This window comes from Nelumbo nucifera, chromosome 3 (assembly GCF_055504915.1).
Source record: "Nelumbo nucifera cultivar China Antique chromosome 3, China Antique-T2T, whole genome shotgun sequence".
Classification (NCBI taxonomy): domain Eukaryota; kingdom Viridiplantae; phylum Streptophyta; class Magnoliopsida; order Proteales; family Nelumbonaceae; genus Nelumbo; species Nelumbo nucifera.
In genome coordinates this window covers 97,993,748-98,008,983 of record NC_142651.1, presented here as the reverse complement: position 1 = coordinate 98,008,983, position 15,236 = coordinate 97,993,748, and the positions used below count along the sequence as shown (strand labels likewise).

The 15,236-nt window shown below is 32.9% G+C and overlaps 1 long non-coding RNA gene across 1 annotated transcript; it reads right to left on the bottom strand.

The window, feature by feature from the left end:
• Positions 1 to 8,715: 8,715 nt before the first annotated feature.
• Positions 8,716 to 10,904, bottom strand: LOC148801763 (uncharacterized). The gene is made up of 2 exons (XR_016083728.1): positions 10,647 to 10,904; positions 8,716 to 9,679 (listed from the first exon to the last, which is right to left on the bottom strand). It is a non-coding gene; the product is annotated as an uncharacterized LOC148801763 (long non-coding RNA).
• Positions 10,905 to 15,236: the final 4,332 nt, after the last annotated feature.

Here is a 15,236-nt window from a genome sequence, read left to right as displayed (position 1 = left end):
CAGACCATCCATTCAAACCAGATGGTCGGACAATTCAACCCCAAGAACGGGTCCCAAAACGGTTTCCTGTCCAATCCGGTTTTAATAACCTTGGCATGGATGGATCAATGGTTTTGATGTAGAGCTGATGTGCCAAAATGATAACAAGATTTAGAATTAAAAAAAAAAAAAAAAAAGATAAAAGATAAAAAAGATCAACGGTTTCGATGTGGAGCTGATGCAATGTGAATGATCTTCACCCTAGGCCCCTATGACGTGGTTTGTTAAAAATAAATGCAAAACACTTCCCTGAATCGTTATCGTCTTGTTCTCAATAATAATATTCTGGGTTAAATTACATATAGCTTAACTAACTTTGGTTAGTGAAATTTTAATACCTTGGACTTTCATCAATATACACTTAAGTCTAACTTCTCTAAATTAGGGTTAAATCGGTATCACAGTGAGGGTGAAAATTACTAAAATGCCCATATTTAATGTTTACAACTAAACAAACAAAAACATTTGAATTCTCTAATGAAACTTTCAGGCAACGAGAATAGATAAATACTAAACAATGCTTACATGTTGGTTTCAAGGTTTAAAATATCAATATGTCCGATATGTCGGTAGGGGTATATCGGGCGATATCGATACTTTTTTTTTTTTTTCAAAATTGGTTGAGGGGGGCCGATTTAAGGCTCCTCCACCCCCTGAACCGGTCAGAACCCCGATACACCCTCTATAGGGGCATATCGGAGAGCTCCTGGAACAATACGTATCAGTTGATATGGGCCGATGCGTGTTGATACTTTGAACCTTGGTTGGTTTTTATACATATGCAAATGCATTGCCCACCAAAATTTTTTCCACCATTGTTTACATCCCATGGCAAAAGAGATGAAAAAGAAAATCTAAACATAGGTGTTTCGTAAATTCATTATTATCTTAACATTAAATAGGTGTTTAGTGGGGTATTAAATTATTACAATTGAAAGTTTAGGCCCTCAAGTGTCACTACCCCCAATGTATAAGGTACCTATATGTAATTTACCCTAAATTTTGTCAAAAGCTAAGCCCGAACTTAAACCATCAACAGACCTAAGAAATACCTTCATGTTTTAAATAAACTAGTTTAAGGACACGCACTATACATATGTGCAAGTAAAAGGTAAAAACATAAATTAACATTATAAAATCAAATTTAACTTTCATGACTTACACCAAAACTAAAACAAGTATCCATTTTATATAGTATATAGATAGATATGCAAACTAGACCTAGACCTGTTCATGGGCCGGACCGGGCTTTGACTCTTTACTAACAAAAAACTGTTAGGCCCGAGCCCGAGCCCGAAGCCCAACCTAATAAAAGAAATTCAAAATTTCCCCTATTCAAATGGACATTTTTTATTTTAATTTAGATGTTTTTTCTCCTATTTAAAATGAACAATGAGCCTACAAGTGAATCAATGACCTTCTCAAATCAAAAAATTTATTCAAATAGACAGCACATAGGGTTTTTACTTAGGTTTAACTATAGGTCGGGCCGGGCCGAACTTGGACCGGGCTATTTTGGCAAAGCTCGAGCCCGGCTCGAATTTTATGTGGACCGGGCTTTTTGGCTTGAGGTTAATCCCGCGGGCCAAAAAACCTGTTCAAGCCCATCTGGGGGTCGGGCCACCCGGCCCATGAATAGGTCTAATGCAAACACACCCCCTTCCATTGATTTCTTGAATCGTGATGGAAAATAGCAATATAATCCTTCAAAGTTTTAAAATCTCGTTTTTGTTCATTAAAAGCCTTAGCAAAAAGTAATTCACATGATTTAATTGGATTTTTTTGTTCACTTTACCAAGGAACAACAAAGGCCAAGTTGGAGTTGAACTTAATTCTCCACTATCTAGGAATGTCAACCAGTTGGGTTCATTATGTATTTGCCTCCCTCTTAACCCAACCCTATCCAACTTAATAATTCATATCTTGTGATGCCCTTGTCACAATCAGACACCAAAAAGCTAATGGTGTAATGTTCTTGTCAAAATTAAATATATAAACGATTGAAATAAAAGATAAAAAAAGGAGGTTTGGTCAAAGCAAAACTCTTAATATACAATTTTTAAGCAACTAATTCTGCAATTTTTATTAATTTATTTTTTTTAATTTCTACTTTATTTATTGATTCGGTTTTAAAGTCTTTCGAGTTTAACAACATTTAGCAATGTTTATATTGATTAAATAAAAAATAATAAAAAGAAATCAATATATAAACACATAAAATAAATATTTTATTAAAAATACCCATTTAATAACTATATTGTGAAAAAATAAATAATAAAAAAATATTTTATAATACATAGTATAAAACTATGAATTAGAGTAATGAAAATAGGAGCTGCACAATTTTTTCGATGCTTGAGTCATTTAAAAAAATAATAATAAATCAATAGGAGCTGCACAACTTGTTTGACGCTTGAGACATTTGAAAAAGAAAAGATAATAGGAGCTGCACCATTTTTTTATGTATGAAGCATTTAAAATAAATTAATAGGAGCTGCAAAATTTCTTTGATACGTAAGGCATTAAAAAAAGAAAAGTTAATAGGAGTTGCACAATTGAACCTTGTACAACAAAAGTAATTCCTATATATATATATATATATATATATATATATATATTATAATTTTAAAAAATGATTTCTCGAAAACACCAATAAATAGACATTTCGGAGAGAAAAAACGATACATGTTCCATGCCAGACGTATCAATTATCATATGGAAAATTTGAACCTGCAAATCAGATTGTCTGCGAACTCAGTCAAAAAATGATTTCTTCAAAACAGCTATAAATAGACAGACATATCGTGATTCGTGAGAAATCGTCTCGGTGACAATTGAGAGGATGGCCTACTAACTAACTCAGAGTCAAAAGATGAGAATAATATTGATTCAATTAAGCTGAGTCGGACTGACAGGGTAACAAAAGTAAACCGGATTTGAATAAAATTTTCGGTCCAGAGTCCAGACTTTTATTAGTTTTTCAATTTTATTTATCCACACCTACACCTACACCTACACCTAGTTTAATTACTACTTGTAACCAATCAACGGGTATCATAAGCTGAGTCAGATCCGAACCCTCTCACCCTCTCAAAATCCCATATAGCTTGGACCATGGATAATGGAAGTGCTTTATTGTATCAATGGTGGTGTTTCATTGTATTATCGGGGAGATACGAGTATATTCCACTGGTCCCATCAATTCAAAGACTTCCAAAGTTTAAATTCATCTCTTTGAGTTAATTCAGCCAATGGAAAATGGCACAGTTACCCTTCTTCTACCTTATCCCCTTCATATCTCTCGACAGTCTTTTCATTCAGTAGGTGCTTGGGACCATTGCCATTTATTTTTAAAAATACACTAACACCATATAGGTGCCTGGGCGAGTTTACATCTCCGCCCCACAACGTCCCACAGCACATTAGAAAATATATCCCAATGATGATATCATCGGGATTGAGAGTGGTATTATCATCAGGAGATGTTTTTAATACTCAACAGAGATGTGCTGTGGGGCATTGTGGGGTGGCTCCTTTTGGGGTGGAGATGTGAATTCATATTTATAGGATATCCTCCTATTCCATTAATATGTGCAGTATAAACATAAACTAGCGGATTTGGAGGGGTGAAATACAAAAATGACATTTGGAAATACAATAATAAAATAAATTACTTTTTTGTTAAATAAATAACAATAATTATATTACTTAGAATAATAAATAACTATAGTGGCCTCAATTTGGTTTAGGGCTGGGCCAATCTAGGTAGAAACAGTCTTGAATCAATTATTTTATTTAATTGGTATAAAAGCACAACCTGATTATATTCAAATATATAATATATATATATATATATATTAAAACAAAAGCGATAACAAATTTTCTCCTTTTTTTGATTTTTTTTATTCCATATCATTTTTGAAACAACCAATGAGATGCACTTTCCAAGAACCTAAATAATCTCTTCTCCTAAAATTTCTCCAAAACTATCTCCCCCACTTTTTCCAAAATTATCTCTAATTCCTATTTATCTTCTAAATTATCTCTATTTCCAATTTATCTCCAAAATTATCTCTAATTTAGTAGAGCATTTCTCTCCTAAATTATCTCCAATGCCTATTTATCCTCTCCCCTACTTTTTATATATATCTATCTCAAAAAACTTTGGATTAAAAAAGTTAAGAATTATTTAAACTCTAACAAAATTATATAATAACTTTAAAATATTTATTAAAAACACAAAAAATAATTTTATATTTTTATAAAATATATGTACTAACAATTTAAATTATGTTTTTCTGGATTATTAATTTAAATGTTTTTAAAATATTTAATAATATGTAATATCTTTAAATAAATAAAATTCAAATAATTTTATAGATTATTTAAATATTTATCATGACTAGATTTTAAATAGTTAAAATAACAGAATTATGTAATAAATTTAAAAAAAATCTTCAAAGTAGAAAAATAATTATAACATAATATTGTAAATAACTAATTTCACTTATATCAAGTAATAATTCAATAAAATAACTTTCAAAAAAATAATATTTATTAATAATAATTTTAAACTCTTAATTTGTATTTATTATATAATTATATATATATTAAAATTAATATTTATTGTATTTCAGTAATTATTTATTGTTTTCGTGATAGATGTATTTTCAATGATTATTTATAAATTTATTTTGTTTTGTTATTTAACAGAAATTTCCAATAATCATTGGAGATTAAACTACTATTATTGAATTTTTTAAATTTAATTTATTGTACTTATTGTATTTTTGTTATAACTTATTGGCTAATTAATATTTATTAGAGATTAAACTATTATTTAAGATTATACTATTTATTGACTAAGTTAATATATTTTTAGTACTTATTGTATTTTTCACTACCAATATATTTTCAATAATTGTGTATTTTTGCTATAAATTTTCAATAATTATTGAAGATTAAACTATTGGTATTTATCTTTAAATAAATAAAATTCAAATAAATAATTTAAATATTTATCATAACTAGATTTTAAATAGTTAAAATAACAGAATTATGTAATAAAGTTAAAAGATTTCTCTAAAGTAAAAAAAATAATTATAACATAAAATTCAAATAAATAATAATTTAATATATTACAAAATTAATAATGAAATTATGTAACAATAGTATAAATTATGATTATATGGATAATTAAATTCAATAAATAATTAATATTTTAAAATTTAAATATTAATGCACGGCGGAGATGTGCTGTGGGACATTGTGGGGGGCTGATTTGAACTCATATTTGTAGGAAGGTTTCCAAATAAAAAAAATAAAAAAAAATATTGGGCATGCAAATAGAAATGATTGGAGTGGAGCAGGGCATGGGTTGGGATTTCTAGCCCCATTAGATTATCGGGTGGCAATGGAGTGGTCAGAAATATTACCATTATTAATTTACAAAAATACCAAATTTTCCAAAATTATGAAAATTAATTGACAAAAAACTCAATTACCAAAAAAAAAAACTGCCAAAGTTAATTACCAGATTAGCACAATTACTTTACCAACATTTTATTTATTTATTTATTTGATAAATTAAAATTTAGTAATTTCTATTAAATTAAATTACCGAAATATTTTATGATAAATTAATTATAAAATTACCAAAATCACCCCTAATCTGATTTTTTTTTAGTAAGACGACATTCGTTTGGATTCAAGCAAATTAGAAATTTAGTTAGAGTTTGCAATCATTTTGGTACTTGCAACACAATTAAAGGAAAATTTGCAACCTATTACTAAATTTGGTTCAGAAATGGCTACACTTTTTTTGGTTGATGAAGTTATCAAGAAAGTTGTACCCCTTTTGCATTTGTTCTATCTTTTGCATGTCAACCAATAAAACAACGTTAAACTTATAGAGAGGTTTGAACTCTTTACAAGTTACACAACCAAACAGGCAACTACATGTCTCACTCCAAAACCTAACCAACTTTGCATTGTGCCAATTTTTTGGTTGGTGTAACCATCAAAAAAGATCGGACCAAAAAAAGGCTGTACACCTTTTGCTATGCATTCGTTATATCCGATATGGGTGTTATTGACCGCTCCATCATCAGACGACATGTGGCATGCTCTAAGGGGCATTTTCGTCATCTCAGCCTCATCTAAGGGTATCACTGTATTTCCTGCCAATGCATTTATGGCAAGATAACACTCGGCTGCATGGATGTATGTCTCCGCATTAACTCCCACAATCACAGCTCTCGACAAGTATAGCCGTTACACTGTGCCCGTTGTGCTGCCTCGTGGGCGACTCCAAAACTACTATATAAGAGACTCCATGGCCCTAGGTATGGCCTCTCATGTGCACTTGCTCATTTTAACGGTTCTAGTTTAATGATACCTTGGCCTTCTCAGAACCCTCAGCTAATTTGACTGTAGGAGTTTTCGAACCCTAGACCACATCCTGGTGACCCTGACATTTTTTGATTCTTTGTAGGTGGGACTCTCATCCTCTTCATCTCAGAAGTGATAAAGCTGTCATTATCTCCGGATTTGGCAGCAAGGCTATCTTTTTTATGTCAACCAAACAAACGATAGTAAAAACTTATAATGAATTACTCTTTATAAACCAAACAAGGCCTGTGCAAATCTTAGTGAAAAACCTAACCAACTTTGCACCCAAAACAAGTAGAGCCCTAAGGGCATTAGCTAACCTTCTAATTTGAACAAGGAAACAAGGTTTTGAAAGTGCCTAAGCCTAACCAAATTTAATGAGGCACTCTTTACAACTTTTAAAAGAGGAAGCCTCTTGTCTGCAGGGCTTTAGGCTTTGAGTGAGGAGGAGAGATAGTTTAGGAGGAGGTTTAGGAAGAAATATGGATTGTGGTAATTGTTCAAGGGACTATAAAAGCTAGGGGCATGCTGAGAAGGACTTCGGTGGAAATAATAAAAAAAGATTCATGTGCCAATAATATAATGATGGATATGGCACTAAACATAATAGAATGACAAAAGAGGATTCATGTAGCTACCCCAACAAGGCTTAGATGATAATGGTGATTTCATGATGGGCCACACAACAAGGGTATCCCCAACTAGGGGTGCAAGTCAAGCGAGTTGGGTCAAGTTTATGGTCAACCCAGGCCCAACCCTAAGATTTGGTCCTAAGGCCTGAGCCCAAGGTCAAACCTGATCTTCTCAGCCCGAGCCCAATTTGATTGGACTTGGGTTAGGCTCAAGCCCGAGCTAGGATCGGGTTTGTCAATTAACCCACTCTAAAATTATACATGTATGTATGCATTTATGCAAATATGTATACATATGTGTATGTATATGTGTAAATATGTATCTATATATTTATGTATGAATGTGTATAGTTGGGCCAGACTCGACTTGGGCTAGGTTCTGCCTACCTAAGGACAAGGCCCGAGACCAACCTGAAAAATAAAAAGCCCAAATTCTTGGGCCCAAGCCCAACCCCCAAGGACTGAAAATCCAATACCAGCCTGTGTAAAACAAATCAAAACCATATGGTTTAAAAATAAATTGTTTCTCAAAACCAAAAAAAAAAACATGTTCTTGATTGTGGATGTATTTCTTGTTTTCATATTTTTGAAGGGTGAAAATTTTGTTTTTGTTTTAGAAAATATAACTTGATGGTTTTAAAAACATGATTTGTTTTTGGAAACAAAGCCATCTTGTTTTCACTTATCAAAATCTAGACCTATATGTATATCTATACTACTATACAAAGTACGAATAGAATCTAAAATTTTTGGAATCTTTTCTAACTAAAATACCCATTTTTTGAAATATGATCCCTATTTATTGTAAGGGTAGAAAATGTAATTTGAATGCTATTAATGAGTGCATTCAATTCCTTCTCATTAAATCAAAGATTTAAGGTATTAACTCTCATTCACCCCCATTGAATCATATATTTAAGTAATTTTCGTTTCTTCTCAGCATTAAAGTCCACTAATTAAATTCACACATAATAAATCAATAATTCCAATAACATAAAAATTTATACTTATAAAGGCCACCAAGAAAATATATTGTTTTCATTTAGGTGGTGGTAAGAAATTAAACCATTTTCCCATTTGGAAATAAAACTATTTTTATATTCTCTCTCATTAAATCTCAAGTCTAAGGTATATTCTCTCATTAAATCCTATATTTAAGATATATTTTTCTTATCATTAAATTCTATTAATTAAATCCACAACATTAATTTTAATAGTATAAAAATAAAAATTTTGAAAAGTAATTTGAAAACAAAACCATTTCCTTTTCTCCCGGTGGTGGGTAAGCATTTCAACCATTTGTGATCAAATGGGATAATCAATAATGCCATAATTACATAATAAAAAATTAAAATAAATACAATATAAAATATAGAAAAAAAATGAATTGGGTATACCTCTAATACTGGTATTCATTACATTAAACAAAAATGAGTATGAAGTGTAATAAGTATTTTTATTAATGATGAAAATGGCATTTCAAATTTAAAATCAACCTAGAAATAAAATGATGTCATAGTTAAATAATAATTTTTATAAAAAATGGAAAATATAAAGAATGGAAAAAATAAAAAATAGAGAATTTTTTTAACACATATCTAATGTTATATATTTGTAAAAAATAAAGCGCAAATTTCTTAAAGTATCACTATGATTTGGGAAATTGACTAACTCTACGTTTATTGTCTACATATTGTCTTAAAGTAAGTCCACGTTTTTTGACAATTCACATCGTTGTTAAGTATTAATGGAGAAACAAAATTTTAAATTTTCTCTCCACTACTCCTCAAATTTTAAAAATAAAGCTCAATTGATGAAAATTTTCAAGAACTGTAACTTGCTCCACACTCTCTCACTGTCACTGTCGCCGCCATTGTAATTTGCTCTATACCGTTTAGTTCTATCCTTTGCTGCTTGTTGCTTACTCGAAGCTATTGGAACTTCTTGGTTTCAAACAAAGGAAAATGATTGTTGGGGCTAAGAAAGTAAAGGGAGACACGGGGCGGTGAGGGAAGTGGTTGGAGACTAACCTGTGCAACCTTCTATTATCTCAGACCCTTTTAGGATGTACTCAGCTCCTTCTTCTGGATAGAACATGTCATTCTCTGCAAAGTTGTTCTACACGTAACCATTCTTATAGTTGAATAAACATTGATACCTTTTGTAGGACCTCTGAGAACTGTAAGATGATCCATGACATCTTTGTCCACAAAAATCATCAGCACAGGCTGATAAAAGTTGATATGACTGCTCTGAGCCATCCATTGTGATGCAAAATCATCAGTGTAGGCAGGCAACTAACTCTAACTGAGTCTAGTATATAAAATCCAAAACTACAGAAATCTCCTACTCAAACTGATGAAAAGGACCACTTGTAAAGTTCATCTTCTGAAGCTTACACAAACCCTCTCCCAGTTCCATCATTGCTCCTCTATGATTCTGGTTAAAGAGGTGATGAAATTCTATGGCACATTGCAGAATCCCATGGATCAGGGTTCATCTCGGCTCCTTTGCCTTGTTCCATAGAGCTTTGGGAAAGTTGTGGCACTTGTAGTAATCCCTATTGTTCACGAGTGAAACCGCTTCATTGAAGTTACAGTTCTCACCTTCTTCGTCATCTTCACATAAATATATATTCCTATGGTTAGTCAATTTCCTAAATTATAGGGGTACTTTAAGAAATTTATCCAAAATAAAAAATATTGGGTATATCTCTAATATTATACATTCATTATATTGAACAAAAATGTGAATTATACATAAAAAATAATTTTGTCAATGATAAAAATGTAATACAAAAGTTAAAACCAACCTAGAAATCAAACTATTTTCCTTTTTGGTAAGGTGGGTTAGTGGTTTGGGTCAAATGAATTAATCAATGATATGATAGTTAAATAATAAATCTTTAAAAAATAAAAAGTACAAGTAATCAAAAGAATATGAAAAATTATATAATAATTATGTCAAACAATAATTAAATATGATAATTAAAAATTATGTATATAATGTAGATGAAATATATAATTTAAAACTGATCCAAAAGCAAATCTATTTTCCTATCTAGACGGTGAATCAATCAGGAGTGCTCACGATTCAGTTAACGGAACGGTAGGGTTATTTTTTGAACCGAACCGACCTGTTTGGTTTTTCAAGTATTCGAATTGATACAATAGGTTAACCGATCGATCGGTTAATCGGTGGACCGGTTAACCACGGTTCGGTTTTTGATTTTTTTTATGCAACTCAAAATTAAAAAAAAAAGGGAAAAACCTTCCCTAATCCCTAATCGGAGGCCATTGGTTGGTCTGGCCCGTTAGGAAAGAAGAAGAGAGATGAGAGAAAGTGACTGAGAGAGAGAAGTACTGACTATCGATTCTAAATCACCAATCTTCCACTAATATGCAACTATTTCAACATAGAAAATAAACATTATCAATGAGAGAAAGAAATAACCTTGATTGTTAACCTATAACGGCTTTAAAACCCTACTATCTCAATTAACGAAACAATCAAGGGCACTCGTAAAAAAACTAATGCTCAATCGAATCTCCTAGCATCTGAGGCGTGATGGAGGGAAGAATGTACCAGACATTTGATGGCAAGGTACCAAAACCGGAGATCATGGAAGATGATCTAGGAAGCATTGAGGAGATGGAAGGCCTGGCGGTAATGACGACCTAGGTAGAGAGGATGTGCCTGCATGTAGATGTTAGCGGTAATGACGACCTAGGTAGAGAGGATGGCCGAGGAGTAGAGATGCTCGCCCGAAGGCCATCGGTCTGTTGGGGAAGAAGAAGAGAGATGAAAGAGAACAGATGTGAGAGAAGAGAACTGAGAGAGGGAAAGGCCCGAAAGAGAAAGATTTTAGGTTAAAAACTTCAAATCAAAACCACAATTCGATTTTAAAAAAATATAATATATAAATTATATATTATAACGAACGTGTACATTTACTAGAAAGAAAGAAATTTTATAACGAACGTGTACATTTGCACTCATACATTTACACCCGTACAAATTTGCATTACAAATAGAGCTATAGGAAAATATATGATGGATATAAGGATGCAAATAATTAGGTTGCATGAGTAGAAGAGTTTCAACTACACCCAAGCCCTAGTGCATTCAAAGTTAGCAAATGTTCAACCCAATGAGATTGTACCTCTGGGGGATGTCAACCCATTCCCCCCGGTACCTTAGCTTTGGCCAATACGCATAAAGAATTTTTTTTTTTTTCCCTCATAGATTCATGTCATACTACTTTCAAAGTAATTAGTGAACTAAATGCTATTATTTGTAACATTTTCACCTCCCATCTCCATGAATTCTAAAAATTCACCTTTTTTTGTGGTAAGCATTTTTACCCCACTTTTTTTCTCTTGCATTTTTTAAAGATAAAAGTACTCAAAAGACATTAAAATTTTGGAGAAACAAATGGGTTGGTGACTTTACTCTTATTGGGGATGCTAAGCAGAAGGTAATTGAAAATTATAACCTTTTGGTGTATGAGGTCATTGACCTTCGAATTATGGTTGTTTATAGTTCATGGCAAAAAATTAAAATAGTTTTCATTTTATTTATCCTCAAGGATGATAGGTTGATCTAAAAGCTTAATTTGAATGATAAATTTTCTATGAGCTTTGCTTACAATGGGAGAGTGTGCTACCAACAATGGTGAATACCTACATCCTAGAAAGTTTGCAAAAACCCAAAACGGCAAAAAAGTTAGGAAGCTTCCTTATCTTTCTACAAAAATCTTTCATTTAATAGCCCAATAGACCATAATAGAACAAGATACTTTGCCAAAAGGACTTGATCTTTAAAGACAAGATCCTAATATATAGCTCAATATGTCTTTTGGCCACTTGGGGAAGATCTTTCTAAAAATACTTACTAAACAATGCCAAAGTCTTAAGTAATAGGTCAATCCCCATCCTAGTCTAACTTACCAAACCTTCAATTATTTTTGGGGAGTTCAATTATGCTATAATTATTGAGTTAGGGACCATTTTGGAGATAAATCTTGAATACCCATTAACGGGCTGTTTGGCATCCTTATCGTTTTTTGGAGCAACGGCGCCACATCAGTGTCACATCAGAAAAAAACAGTGCTCCAGGAAATACGCATTTGTTTGGAACCATTTTTCCATAAAAAACAGTACTCCAAGCCATGCCTCGAAAATCGGGAAGTCATGGCTTGGAGCAACGCCAAATTTGACGTTTTCTAGAGTTGCGGCTCGTTGCTGCCAACAAGGCAGTGATGTGGCACTAGATAATGGGTACCAGTGCTAAAAACGTTTCCTAGAGCAATGGTACCAAATAGAAAAAGTTGTTGTTGCTCCAGGAAACGTCCCACCTGACAGCAACAGTTCCAAACAAAAATAAGAGCACCCCAAGCCACACATCAGCAGCACCGTTTTCTCAAAAAACAGTACTGCAACTGCAGCATCGATGCCAAACGGATTGTCGCCCTTGATGGCACAGTCAAAATAAACTTTGATGCATTGCACCTATCAAATGGTCAACGTTCTATTGCTTGTATTGCGTGTGATCACCTCAGGTCAGTCCTTGATGCTAAGAAAATATGTGCTTCTATTAATTAGGCGGAAGATCAGGCAGTGTGAGAAGAATGTGACCTTACTTACTCTTAACTTTAGAGATCATCCAATCATTGTGGAGGGTAATTTTAAACTAGTGATAGATTGTTTATTGAAGAATTGGATCCTTGGGGCTTAAGAAATGTCATCGAAGATTGTCTGCATGTAAAGAAGTTGCTGGAGAATGGAGTTGTCTTTCATCATGAGTTTCATGAAGCAAACCAAGTTACAGATTGTCTTACAGTCTTACTCGTGAAGCCAGATTTGTTAGTTGCTTGGATGTGTCTCATCTTCCTTGTAGTATTTAGATTTTATTTGTTTTTATGATTTCAGGGGTCATATTTCCCCTTGCCTTGTGTAACTTTTCCTTTTTTTACCTAAAAAAATCTTCTTTCATTAGTCACCAAAAGATTTATGAATTCAACTGTCATTAAATGAAACGTGTATTAGCAATTTTTAGTATTAATATAGTGCTATATTTATTATATTAGAAATTCTATTTAACACGACCATCTAGAGACAAAAGTTAATGTAAGAGTATTAGGCACACTTTGGTAGTACTTTTCATAGTTTTCTTTATATTTTTGAAAGTTTGAGAATACAAAGTACATGAACGCATTTATTTAATGTGTTTTTTACTTTTAAAAAATGTAAAGTAAAAGTACAAAAAATACAAAAGAGCACGAAGTCAGTTTTTAAAATTTCATGCCTTTTAGCCTTGTAAAAAACTTTATACTTTCTAAAACATGTGAACCAATCACACTATGATACTTAATCACCTCACCACATTGTATCATAAACACATTAATGTATTCAATGGCGTAGTATCATTGGCTTAACTTCAGGTGCCATGTTGTCACGGGGGTAGTTCTGCAACGGAAGAAACCCGTGCGGCGTCCAGGACAAGCCTGATGTGTGCTTAGAGGATAGGAGTTGCCCGATGAGATGGCTCCACCAACGTTAGTAACACTGGATCATGACTTCAAGTCGCATGGTCGGGGCACTCGGCTGGCTCTGGCCAGTTCATGGGAGGCGCCGCTTACGTGCTAAAAGGGAAAGGCCAAGATGTGAGGTGACTAGGTGCCGATGTGATGGGTCTCTTGTATGCCGATGATGTAGGCACCTGTGTGCCAATGATGATATGCAACCGCTTGGGCCGGAACACACCCGTGCACTATGGGCAACGGGATAGCTCATTCAGCTTGGGTAAGGGGTTGGCATGGTGAAGGGACAAACTTGAGCCAGTCCTGCATGCCAAGCCTCCATTGAGTATCGGAAGCGCAGTGCCGGTCCATGCACTGTCCCCATGAGCATGTGTGCGCCCATGAGGAACCTTGGTAGCCATGCTAGTCATTAACCAGGGCCGCCCTGCAAAGGATGTTGGTCTAAGAGTGCCAAGGTTAGGCACCTAAGGAGGTCATCACCCCTCCTCAAAGAGTACGTTAAGCTTTTGGTGGTCTGCCTGAAGATAACATCACTTTTCCCAAAAATCTTACAAGCAAAAATGACGATGGTGTCCCTTAACGTAAGCCTGCCAAGCATAGGCAAGGCTAAGCCTGTGTCAGACCGTGACAATGTGGCATCCTTATATACTGTCATACTGTCATGTAGCATCCACATGTCATTGGTCCAACATTCAAATGCCATGTGGCATCTGAACATAACTAATGACAATTGTGTGCTATGTGCCATTCATCTATACAACCATCTAGCATGTCATATCATTTATTTACCTTCAAATGCCATGTGGCGTTCATTTATGTTGCCACATGGCATGTAATATCATTGACTTACATTCAAATGCCATGTGTGTCCATATATGATGCCAAGTGGAATATACACATATAAAATATTTATTGTATCCAAACGTCATCATTTAATTTGAAAAAACATATTATTGAAAAAAAAAATTCATCCAAATGGTTTTGAAGAAAAAAGTATGAAGCCAAAAGTATACGCTGTACTTTGTACTTTCATGATGTTGAAAGTACAAAGCACGAATACAAACAAACATGGCCTCAAATATCTAATAATATATTCAAAATGAATAAATCGATTAAATTTGCTAGTTCATTCATACCAAAATATTTTATATATTAGATGGCAAAAAAAATAATTCAAAGTATTAATTCTCTCCAAATTTTACTTTATATCAATTCAGTATTCATTCATTTGATTGGGGAATTAATTTAATAAAAGATAAATATAATGTTTGAGGAAATGGCTCAAATATGACACCAGAGAAACTTGAAACCAATGAATCGATATCATAAATGTGGTAACCAATTGGGTCATATTTGTCAAAATTCAAGGGAGGGGTTGGTTTTGATTGGTCAAAACCCTTCTTGTATTTAGAGGTGAGCATTATCCGATTAAAACTGAAAAACTGAACCAAAAATTTTAGCTTTGGTTTTGATTTTTAGAATTATAAATTTGGTTAATTGAAAAAACCAAATTAACCGAACTTTGCTATATAATATATAATATATTCATATATTAATATATAATATATAATATAATAAAATTTCATTTCATAATATATATAATCATATATTATATATTATATGTTATAATATAT